Below are 12,189 nucleotides of genomic sequence, written 5' to 3'. Positions count from 1 at the left end.
TTCTGTGAGGCCTGAGAGGATGAACGAGACCAACGCAAGATTTGCAGATTCTGCCACAGTTGAGGCAGTGGGTAGTTGGTAGTATGGGCAAGCAGGTACATCAGGGCTCGAAATTAATGGTTGCCCGGGTGCCACTGACCACTCAAAGCGCCGCCGGGCAACCTAAACACCGAGTCATTTTGCCCGGCTTGGCAACCAGATACTGGTTTGTACCGAAGACAGACACAAAAAACTGGAGTAACTCCACGGGTCAGGCAGCATCTCTGGAGAAAAGGATTGCGACGTTTTGTGTCAGCAGTGACGGCTGTATTGCGTGGGAAAGATACTAGGTGCGGGGTGAGGAAGGGTCGCAGCGAATGACGGGCCCTGAACAGCGGCTCCATCTCCTCCTCCTCCCTCCCCCCCGCTTGCCCTGATAGCGGCCGCTGCCTGCAAACCCGCCAACGGGTCTGCACGCAGAGGCCCTTATCAGGGCGGCGTGCGGGAGGAGGAGATGGAGCCGCTATCACGGCCGCCGCTGTGCGGGACCCGTCATTCGCTCCGACCCTTCTGAAGCAGCTGCACTATAGATCCTATAGCTATGGGATCTTTGAGCTGACCCTCCTTCATCCCCATCTCGCCCCTCGCCCCCCCCCCCTCTCTTCTCTTGTATGCCCCCTCCAACCCCCCCCCCCCCCCCCTTATCCTGGGACCCCTCCTCTCCATCCTGCACTGATCCCATTTCCCCCTCTATTCAGTCCTCATTGACATCCCCTGTGCCCCCCTCCCCATCTACCGCCCCCAATCTATTCATCTTGCGCTGATCACCCTATCCACCTCTTGCACCCCCCCCCCCCCCCCACCCATCCTACACTGGTTCCCCAATTCATCCTGTACTTACCCCTTTCCCATCCATCCTGCACTTCTCCTCCATCCATCCTGTAGTGATCCCCCATCAATCCTGTACTAATCCACGCATTCATCCCGTACTGACCCACACTCCATTTACCCTGCACCTTCCCCTCATTCATGCTGTAGTGATCCTCCATTCATCCTGAACAGACCCTCCGATCCACACTGTACTGACCCCCCTCCCCCATTCATCCTGCGCTGATCTCCCCCCCCCCCATTCATCCTGTACTGATCCTCCCATTCAAGAAGAATGGGGGGAACAGTCTGAAGAAGGGTCTCGACCCGAAACATTGCCTATTTCCTTCGCTCCATAGATGCTGCCTCACCTGCTGAGTTTCTCCAGCACCGTTTGTCTACCCCCATCCATCCCGTACTGAACCCCCCCCAATCAACACCACCGTGTTCTCCCCTCACAATTTTACCTACTCCAACCAACATGTATTAATTCACCTGCCTCAACCCATCCAACCCACGACTGCCGTAACCCCCCCCCCCCCCCCCCCCCCCCCCCCCCCCCCCCCCCCCCCCCCCCCTGCCCCCCACCCCCCCCTCCCCCCCCCCCCCCCCCCCCCCCCCCCCCCCCACGCCCCCCCCCCCCCCCCCCCCCCCCCCCCCACCCCCCCCCCCCCCCCACCCCCCACCCCCCCCCCCCCCACACCCCCCCCCCCCCCCTGACCCTATTGTCCTGGGAATGTCTTCAGAGCAAACATTGACTATGTTTGATAACGGAATGCAATCAAATGTGTTTTAATTCCCAATGTTATTATTTGTTTTAATCCATAAAGATCCTTAAATTGTGAACACGTGGAATATTAAAACCGCAGTGTTCGATTGTCACTGCTGCCATTGACACGTTATTACAGAATTCATTTTACCGGCAAATCAATGCTCTTAATATGGAGTATCAGTACTGTAGTTATTTAATGAGCAACATTCACAACTAATCGTACGCATATATGTTACCATGGTCCAGGATTTATTGACACAGGTTGATCATACGCTGAATAATCCAACCACATTTTTGTTTGGAAGTGGAAAGAACTTTAATTGCAATGTGTAAAAAGAGTTGAGATACTGACTTATAATTTTGCTGCATGTCATTGTGGGATATATCATGTCTTGATTGGTGAATATGTTTAGTTTGTGACTTTATTTGAAGCAGAAATAATATGTGAATGCTTCATTGAGTATAATTCCGACTGGTAATTATGGACTTCGTCCGAGCACATTATCGCACACGTCATGCAAGCCATCTTAAATGATTACCTTCTCCCATTTATACCAGCCTTCTGGATGCTCCTTGCACATGGGCTTGAGGTTCTCAATATCAGCCTGTATGCGATGTTGTCTCTGTGAGTGAGCACAGACAGGGACTGCAAGAAGTTAGTAGTGATGTTGCATTGTTACATGGTGCTTCCAGTATATCCTTGTATTTTGCAATTGGGTAATTCCGTTCCACTGCAGACCTCAGAATAGAGTGCTTTGGGAATCTAATGCTTTTTTAATTGCAAGTAGAAGTATAATGTTATGAACTATTTAATCATTTGTAACTTTTACTGTCAAGGCAGACTTGAAAACAGACTTTAAAGCCGGGATATTGCTTAAAGCAACAAATGCACACAGACTAATCACATTGTGTCTTAAGGGCCTGTCCCACTTGGGCGACCTAATCCGCGAGTTCTGGCGAGTTTGCCCTCGACTCATACTCGCAGCATGGTCGACACAAGGTCGTAGGAGGTCTTTGTAACTCTCGACAGTGGTCTCCGTGTACTCGAGGTCTCAGCTAGGTTGCGGCATTTTTTTCAATATGTTAAAAAATGCCCTCTAGTAAAAAAAGGTCGCCATGGAAAAAATCGATACATTTTTTACTCGTAGGTTTAGTCGTAGTAGGTTGGCATGTTAGTCGTAGGTAATCGAGGATAGTCAAAGGTAGTCGTAGATAGCCTTCATCTTAGTCGAAGGGAGGTCGAAGGAGGTAGTCTTCACTATTCGGTGTCCAATTTTCCCGAAGTTAGTCGTAGTTAGTCGGAGCTAGTCGAAACTGGTCTTCAACAAAGTCGAAGGAGGTCTTCTACATAGTCGAAGGAGGTCTTTAACATGACATTTTTTCAAACTCTTCTAAACTCGCCAATTAGGTCGCCCAAATGGGACAGTCCCTTTACAGTAGAACGTACAAAGCTCACTCCTTAAAGAGGCTAACTCGACTCTGGTTAATTAGGTTAGTGGATCATAACAAAACAACAAGCAAAATGCTTCACAGGTTGGGGAAGTGGGAATAAACAATGCAGATTCCCATACTCTAGGACTGTAGAATTTATAAAAGATCAAATCTGCAGCACGCGCATATAATTGGCCACCAAATAAAGGAAGGAACAGTCCACAAAGCCACACCTGGCTATGTAGCATTCTTGCATTCAGTAATTAGTCTTATATGTAGAATGGACACTTACTGACTTGGTATTTCTCTAAAGAATGCCAAATTCCTCCAGAGTAAACGTGTCCGTGGAGTTAGATTCAATGCCTTCAGAGGAGAAAAGCCAGAAAAAGCACATCAGTCCAATTTGAATCTTACCATGATCACTATAGGGACAACATTCAAAGAGAAAAAGGGACAAAGAATTTCAGCTGCCCCGGACATTTTTTATATAACAGCAATTTCCTTCCGTTACATTATTTCCAAAAACAAACTGAAGTGGTTGCTTAATTGTGTAATCCAAGGGGTTAAATTTAACAAGCAAGCATTATTAGGAGAACTTTGCTCCTCTTTCAAATACACACGGTTGGCAATCTTTCCTTCCCCATCTTCTTCTGCCTCATTGCAGGCTAATGACATCATCTTCCTGCAATGTTCCTCAAATGTCCAACACGCACTTCACGGGTCCCATTATCTATTCACACACAACCATGTGATGAATAGAAGCAAAATTAGGCAATTCAACTTCCTGCTTGTTCTGGCAATCAACAAGATCAACAGATGAGTTAAACAGGTACTTTGGATCTGCCTTCACTAAGGAGGACACAAACAATCTTCCTGGTGTACTAGTGGCCAGGGGATCTGGGGTGACGGAGGAACTGAAGGAAATCCACATTAGGCAGGAAATGGTGTTGGATAGACTGATGGGACTGAAGGCTGAAAAATCCCCAGGTGGTCTGCATCCCAGGGTACTTAAGGAAGTGGCTAGAAATCGTGGATGCATTGGTGATAATTTTCCAATGTTCTACAGACTCAGGATCAGTTCCTGTGGATTGGAGGGTAGCTAATGTTATCCCACTTTTTACGAAAGGCAGGAGAGCGAAAACAGGGAATTATAGACCAGTTAGCCTGACATCGGTGGTGGGGAAGATGTTGGAGTCAATTATAAAAGATGAGATAGCCGAACATTTGGATAGCAGTAACAGGATCGGTCCGAGTCAGCATGGATTTACGAAGGGGAAATCATGCTTGACTAATCTTCTGGAATTTTTTGAAGATGTAACTAGGAAAATGGAAAAGGGAGAGCCAGTAGATGTAATGTACCTGGACTTTCAGAAAGCATTTGATAAGGTCCCACATAGGAGAATAGTGGGCAAAATTAGGGCACATGGTATTGCCCCTATTGGCGGTAGAGTGCTGACATGGATAGAGAAGTGGTTGGCAGACATGAAACAAAAGTAGGGATTAACGGGTCCCTTTCAGAATGGCAGGCAGTGACTTGTGGGATACCGAAAGGCTCGGTGCTTGGACCGCAGCCATTTACAATATACATCACTGATTTGGATGAAGGGATTCAAAGTAACATTAGCAAATTTGCAGATGACACAAAGCTGGGTGGCAGTGTGAACTGTGAGGAGGATGCTATGAGAAACCAGGGTGACTTGGACACGTTGGAGGAGTGGGCAGATGCATGGCAGATGAAGTTTAATGCGGATAAATGTGAGGTTATCCACTTTGGTAGCAAAAACAGGAAGGCAGATTACTATCTAAATCGCGTCAAGTTGTGAAAAGGGGAAGTACAACAGGATCTGGGGGTCCTTGTACATCAGTCTATGAAAGTAAGCATGCACATACAGCAGGCAGTGAAGAAAGCGAATGGCATGTTGGCCTTTATAACAAGAGGAATCGAATATAGGAGAAAATAGGTCCTTCTGCAGTTGTACAGAGCCCTAGTAAGACCACACCTGGAGTATTGTGTGCAGTTTTGGTCCCCTAATTTGAGGAAGGACATTCTTGCTATTGAGGGAGTGCAGCGTAGGTTTACAAGGTTAATTCCCGGGATGGCGGGACTGTCAAATGCTGAGAGAATGGAGCAGCTGGGCTTGTACACTGGAGTTTAGAAGGATGAGAGGGTATCTCATTGAAACATATAAGATTGTTAAGGGTTTGGATACGCTAGAGGCAGGAAACATGTTCCCGATGTTGGGGGAGTCCAGAACCAGGGGCACATTTTAAGAATAAGGAGTAAGCCATTTAGAACGGAGACGAGGAAACACTTTTTCTCACAGAGAGTGGTGAGTCTGTGGAATTCTCTGCCTCAGAGGGTGGTGGCGGCAGGTTCTCTGGATGCTTTCAAGAGAGAGCTAGATAGGGCTCTTAAAAATAGCAGTCAGGGGATTATGGGGAGAAGGCAGGAACGGGGTACTTGAGTGACCATATCCTCTTGGGTTTGAAGATTCCAAGGACTCACCACCCTCTGAGTGAAGACATTTCTTCCCATATCAGTCCTGAATAGCAGACCATCTACCACTGTGAAGCGCACGTCCAAGGCCCAGATTCCATTTTGAATTAAGATGCTGCATGTGAGCATTTTGCAAGTTCTCCACAAAACCTTGTTGGCTTCCGGCAGATACTCTGGTTTCCTCTCACATCCCAAAGACCTTCTAATAGGTGAATAATAGGTTAGTTGGCTACAGTAGGTAAGTGGCAAAAGAATCAAATGGGAGTTGACCTGCATGCGAGTGAGGTTGCAGGGTTAGAGGAAACCAGTTGGAAATATGAGCAGCGAGCCAGAATGGACTTGACATGCTGAATGGCCTCTACCTCACAAACAAATCCCTCAGATTATTTCCTTTTTCGTGCTGTGAAGATGCTACTTAAAACCTATCCCTTTTACTAAATTTTAAACCAGCTGCTCTAATATCTTCATGTAAATTTTTATTTGACACCAGAAATAGCAAATTGGGATGCTTTATTTGTTACAGGGTCAAATAAATACAAGTTGATGTTATTAAAATATGTAGCTGGTAATTTTACTTTCCTCAAGCTGACTAGATGAGTTTAAACATGTCGAGCAGCAGCAAAACTGACCTGGCTGAATTTTGCTTACTCAGTTGCCAGAACACATTGCTCTCTGCAGGAGCAAAGCAAATCCCAGATTAGAACATAGAACACTACAGCACAGGAATAGTCCTTCAGCCCACAATGTCCATGTTGAACATGGTGCCAAGTTAAACTAATCTCATCTGCCTGCGTGTTGTCCATGCATACGTAAATAAATATCATAACTAAAAGCCTCTTGAATGCACTATTGTATCTACCCACTACCACCCCTGGCAGCACGTTCCAGGCACCCACCTGTCCCTGTATAAAATTTTGCCCCGCACATCCCCTCCAAACTTAAAAATATGCCTTCAAGACTTTGACATTTTCACCCTGTGATAAAAGTTTTAAATGTCTACGATCTAATTATACAATTGTATATATTTCTATGAAGTCCTCCTTCAACCTCCAATGATCCAGCCAAAACAATATTCCAGAGAAAACCTTGCTTTTTAGCTAATGCCTCTATCCAGGCAGTATTTTGGTAAACCACTTCTGCACCCTCAATTAAGTTCCCAACATCTTTCCTGAACTGTAATGACTACCTAAGATAATTCCTGTTGAATGTTATATTTATTGATCACAGTAGTGCTAACAACACTCCTTTTGTTCAATTTGTTTATTTTGGTTTGCAAATCATTTAAACACTTATGCAAAATCCAGTAATGACATGTCCAATAGAAGGAGTACTATTTAATGTTCTGACATGACAATCCTTTCATATTAAGGCACGAAGAAGTAAGTTGCATCCAGCTACGTGCAAGAAAATTACTTGTGGTCAATTATTCATTACCGGGAATAGAAGCAAAAAGGGCTATGCAACCTATCATTCTTGCTCCATCTTTCAATAAGATAGAATTTGAACCTGCGCCACAATCCATTTTCCTATCTGACCCCTAAACCTCTCAAATGCCAGCCATGAATATATTCATGGGTCAGGTGTTGCCACACTGAGGGTGGTGGATATCTGGAATATCTGTTAGACGTGGTGGTTAAGGCAAATCAATTGTGACGTCTTAAAAGTATTTGGATAGGTACACAGATAGGAAAGGAATAGAGTGACATGCAAAATAGGATTAGCAATTGATAAGCATCTGTTGACATTGATGAGTTCGGCTGAAGACCCCGTTTACATGCTGTATGACTTTATGAATCTCAGAATAATCATACTTTGTGGTTCAAAATGTATACAGAAATCATTCATGTTCATATAAATATGTTAAACAGCTCAAATTTTCAGTATTTTACTTAAAATAAACAAGCAGTACCGGAAGGGAATTCTGCAATCTATGCATCTGGTCAGTCTAGGTCCCCAGGAAATATCATAAAATGCAATACAGTGGCACTATATGATCACACTTTTCTTCACATAATTATCCAATTCTTTGTTCATTCACAAAATGGGATAGTTTTGGAAATTCAAATTCACGGATCTCATGCAATCACAGGTGCTCCAAGGATCATGTCTGCAATTCTGCAGTCCTTTCTAGGGATCCTTTGACACAACTGAAGGCCAGGAGGGTCATAGAAAGTACAGCAAAAAGCCAGGCACTTCGGCCCACAATGTTTGTACCTGGCATGATGCCAAGATCAACTCTTATCAGCCTGCACCTATTCCATATCCCTCCATTCCCTGCATATCCATGTACCTGTCTAAAAGTTTATTTAATGCCACTATCATATCTGCGCCAACCATCATCCCTGCAGTTCCAGGCACCCTCAAGCCTCGGTGTAAAAACTTGTCCTGCACAACTCCTTTAAACTTAGCCTCTCCCGGTTTAAAGCTATGTCCCCTAGTATTTGATATTTACTTCCTGGGAAAAAGGTTCAGGCCATCTACCCTGTCCGTGCCTCACATAATTTTATAGACCTCTATCAGTTCTCCCCATCTGTGTTTAGTGTTCCTCTATCATTCTATAGAAAATAATCCAAGTCTCTCCAACCTCTCTCTATAGCTAATGTCTCCTAATTCTCCTCCTGCAGTGACACACCTGTCACCTGGCCAGGTAGACAGAAATGCTGGAGAAACTCACCGGGTGAGACAGCATCTATGGAGCGAAGGAAATAGGCGACGTTTCTAGTCGGGACGCTTCTGTCACCTGGCCAGGCTCACTTCCCAACACAAGGTTCAGCCTTCTTAGGTTGGGCTGACCACATACTGTTTCAGGAAACCCTCTTAGATACACCTAATTCCTGATAACTAATTCCGCCCCTTCTAAACCTTTGGCACTGAGCAAGTCTACGGTCAATATTAGGGAAGTTAAAGTCACCCAGTAAAACAACCTTGGTACTATGGCATCTTTCAGTAATCTGTCTACATATGTGTTCCTCTATTTCCCACTTGCTACCAAGGTAGCAGGGGGGTCGATGATAGATTGCTTGGACCTTTTGTGATTTCAAGCTCTACACATATAGCTTCAGTAGGCAAACGATCTGACATGTCGCCGCTGTGACAGCCTCACTGATCAGAAGCGCAACTCCTCCACTTCTTTTCCTTCTGTCTCTATCACATCTGCCACATAAAACGCATTATGAAACAATGTTTACGAGTTGTTGCCATTGGCATTATTCCTCCAGATGGAAGGAACAAATCCTCACTCATGAATGTGTGTTTCCTGTTTCTTACTGCATTATAAGCATTATGAAGCATGGATATTCTGAATGAGGGGACACCAGGAATTGTATAATCCAAAGCCTAACTACAATACCTATTCCTGTTCTTTGGTTGAATTCTTTTATTAATTGCCTCAAGCGATGGAAGCGTGTTTATTTTATCTCTAGCTGTGATTGAAGTGGAAATTCTTACAGCATGCTTTGATAAAAAAGTAACTACTCTGCAGTTGTCCCTTAATTATCAGATGCACAAATTAAAAATTAAGAAAAAAGGGCTGTGGGGATATTTTTATGATTGTTGAGAAAAGCCAATGAACTGCTTAATAGCATTCTCTTCTTCTTCGAGTCCACACACAAGATTAGAAGTTGTTCAGCCAGAGCTGACCACACATCTCGGCATCTGCATACAATGGTGTCTGTCTAGCGCTTCTTGTGTGTGGTGATGGAAAGATTGGTGAAAACAGGGCTGCGACATGAACGCTCTTTCCTTGATCCCGCTTAACAGCTCATCTGATGTGTGCTTTTAAAATAATTCAAAATGAGACAGCATTCATTGCTGCCAATACAATACGGACACACTCTCTTACACCATTCCTAAACTTCACAGACACTTTAAAAAGTCATTTTCATTTTGAAAATGGACATCCAAATTATAGCAGTTACAGATATATCCGTTAGATATCCTTTAGATTGAAAAATGAAGCTCTTGTGTAACACTAATTCTCTAAAACTCCTCTTGACATTTCTAATAAGAATAAGAGTTGTACTGCACAGATATGGGTCCTTCTGGCCCATTTTGTCCACGCTCATCTTGATCTTTATTCGGGCAAATCCCATTTGCCCACATTAGGCCCATATTCCTTTCTTCCTATCCTATTTCAGGGAAAGGCCTTTAATTGTATCTGCCTTCATCACCTCCTTCACAGTTTGCTCCAGATAATCACCACCCTGTTCTTCTTGGTTCTTGGTTTCTTGGTCCTCCAAAATATTCCAAATGGAATTTAAACTGGAGGTGGTGAAGGGAGGGCTTAAGCCAGAAAGGGTTATTGGGAAGAAAGAGCTACTTTAAATTTAGTTGCATCTGGTTGGGTAACTATAGTTGGGTGGAGATTATTCCATGCTTTAATTGTGCGGGGGAAGAACGAATTGCTGTATACATCTGTCTTTGTAGCTGGGATCACGAATTGGGTCGAATGCCCTGGTCTGCTCCTAATTGGTTTGGGTTTGGTGTAGGTCTTGTAGTTTATCTCGATCTGACCATTTAACATTAACAACGCAGATCATTCTGCAATTTGATGCCAAGATACTTGGTTTGTTTGGATTAGGGAGAGCATCCTTGAAGAATCCAAACAAACCAAGTATCTTGGCATCAAATTGCAGAATGATCTGCATTGGAATGGTCAGACTCATCATGCAACAGTGAAAGCAACAGGTGTCCTAAACTTTCTGAGGCGCAACTTTCATCATCGTTCAACTTCTGTCAAGGAGAAGCTATACTTCACTCTCGTTAGACCTCATTTGGACTACGCAGTTGCAGCATGGGACCCATACACAAATAAAAACATTTCTTCCATCGATACATTTACATTATATTGTAAGATGTTTCGCCTGGATTCCTCTTTCTGGTGACACGCATAGTTTCACATTTGGAAGGGTTGAACTGCATGCCCCATTGTTGTGACCACTCAACCATTGTATCGAGATCCTTTTGGAGAGCATCTTCATCATCAGCTGATGGTTGGATCATTGCTAACGTCATCATTGGACAGTACAGCAAACAATCATCAGCGAAAAGTCTGGTCGTACTTGCGACTTTTTCATGGATGTCATTTATGTAAAGCAAAAATAGGTGTGGGCCAAGTACTGTGCCCTGAGGTGTACCACTCAACACTGGATGCCAATTGGAGCTCTTTCCGTTCACACACACACGCTGAAGGCGTTTTGTCAGGAAACTGGAAATCCATCGTTTTGTGTTGGAACGAACACCATAGAAGCCAAGCTTCCGAAGGGATGACATCAAATGCTTTAGAAAAGTCCAGCACAACTAAATCCGTGATGACGTTACTATCAAGGTGCTTGGCCAGGTCATTTGTCGTCAGGATAAGCTGAGACTCGCATGATCTATGCCTCCTAAATGCATGTTGGTTGTCAGCAAGAATGTTATGTTTGCTCATGTGTCGCATCAGATTACAATCAATTAAATGCTCCAGCAATTTGCAGCAAGTACTTGTTAATGAAACAGGACGATAATTCGCTGGGTTGGTGGTTAAACCCTTCTTAAAGAGAGGAGTGATGTTAGCCTTCCTCCAATCCAGCGGAACATCACCTGTGTGAAAAACCTAACCTGCGGATCTCTTTTTCGAGAAGCTCCTACCTTGGGAAAAAGTCCCTGACCATCCCCTCTATTTATGCTTCTCAAAAATAAAATTTATAAACCTTTAAAGCAACCTTTGTTTCAGTGAGAATAAGCCCAGCCTATCTAATGTTTCTTTATAACTACAACTGTCTATTGCATTCAACTTCCTGGTGAATTTCCTCTGCTCTCTCTCTATTGCTACCATATCTTTCCTGAAGTGTAGTGACCAGAACTGTAAGCAATATTCCAAGTGTAATCTGTGTAATCTGACCAACATTTTGTTTTGTGTATTTGCAATATGATGTCCCAACTTTTATACTCATGTTTTGACTCAAATTTGCCAAATGCCATTTTCACTACCTTATTCACCTTTGTCATCACTTCCAGGAGGCTCTGCCCTAAAATCAGCTCAGTTACACAAACCATGTAGCAAAAAGATCAATCTATCATACTTGGAATAATCTGAAAACATGACTGCATGTAGGAAACTTAAATTCTGTTAACAGTTATGTAGCACAGAAGTGTCAATGAGTGACAATAATTGGTTGTAAGAACCTAATTTGCTCTGATATCCATAACAGTCATCCATCTCCATAGACACGACCCAACATGCCGTGTATTCCTAATATTTTCTGTTTTTATTTTGGTTCACGAATGTACTTTTGTGGATATAATCTGTAATTATTGCCCACTTTGACCTAAATTGTGGTCTTTGAGCCAAATATTGTACCGGACTCTAAACAGGCTATTAGGAATAGGCCAGTGACACCCAGACGGCATGAATGAGGTAAAATGCTTCAGGAAGAGCCTGAGCATTATGGCAAAATGAGTATGACAATGACAAAGCCTGTGCATGTCAAAATTCCCGAGTCAGGTGTTTTACAGTCAGAGTTATAAATATAACTCTTATCAATATAAGTTTTAGTAGCAGAATTAGGTCAGTCGGCCCATCATCTATCCTGCCATTCAATCATGGCTGATCCATCTTTCCCTCTCAACTAAATTCTCCTGCCTTCTTCCCATAACCTGATAC

The 12,189-nt window shown here is 43.8% G+C and overlaps 1 protein-coding gene across 2 annotated transcripts in view; it reads right to left on the bottom strand.

The window, feature by feature from the left end:
* Positions 1–12,189, bottom strand: part of znf532 (zinc finger protein 532) — a 122,132-nt gene that overhangs the window by 85,651 nt on the left and 24,292 nt on the right. Inside the window, exon 2 of one of the 2 annotated variants that reach the window (XM_055630447.1) lies at positions 3,342–3,412. The gene's annotated coding sequence lies outside the window, so the exon portion shown is untranslated. Of the gene's footprint in view, positions 1–3,341; positions 4,183–12,189 lie in introns of those variants that run through there. The other variant, XM_055630489.1, reaches the window with a different exon arrangement.

This window comes from Leucoraja erinacea, chromosome 1 (genome assembly GCF_028641065.1).
Source record: "Leucoraja erinacea ecotype New England chromosome 1, Leri_hhj_1, whole genome shotgun sequence".
In the NCBI taxonomy this organism is placed as follows: Eukaryota; Metazoa; Chordata; class Chondrichthyes; order Rajiformes; family Rajidae; genus Leucoraja; species Leucoraja erinaceus.
Note: the sequence above shows the minus strand (reverse complement) of the source record. Positions and strands in the feature narration are given on the sequence as shown.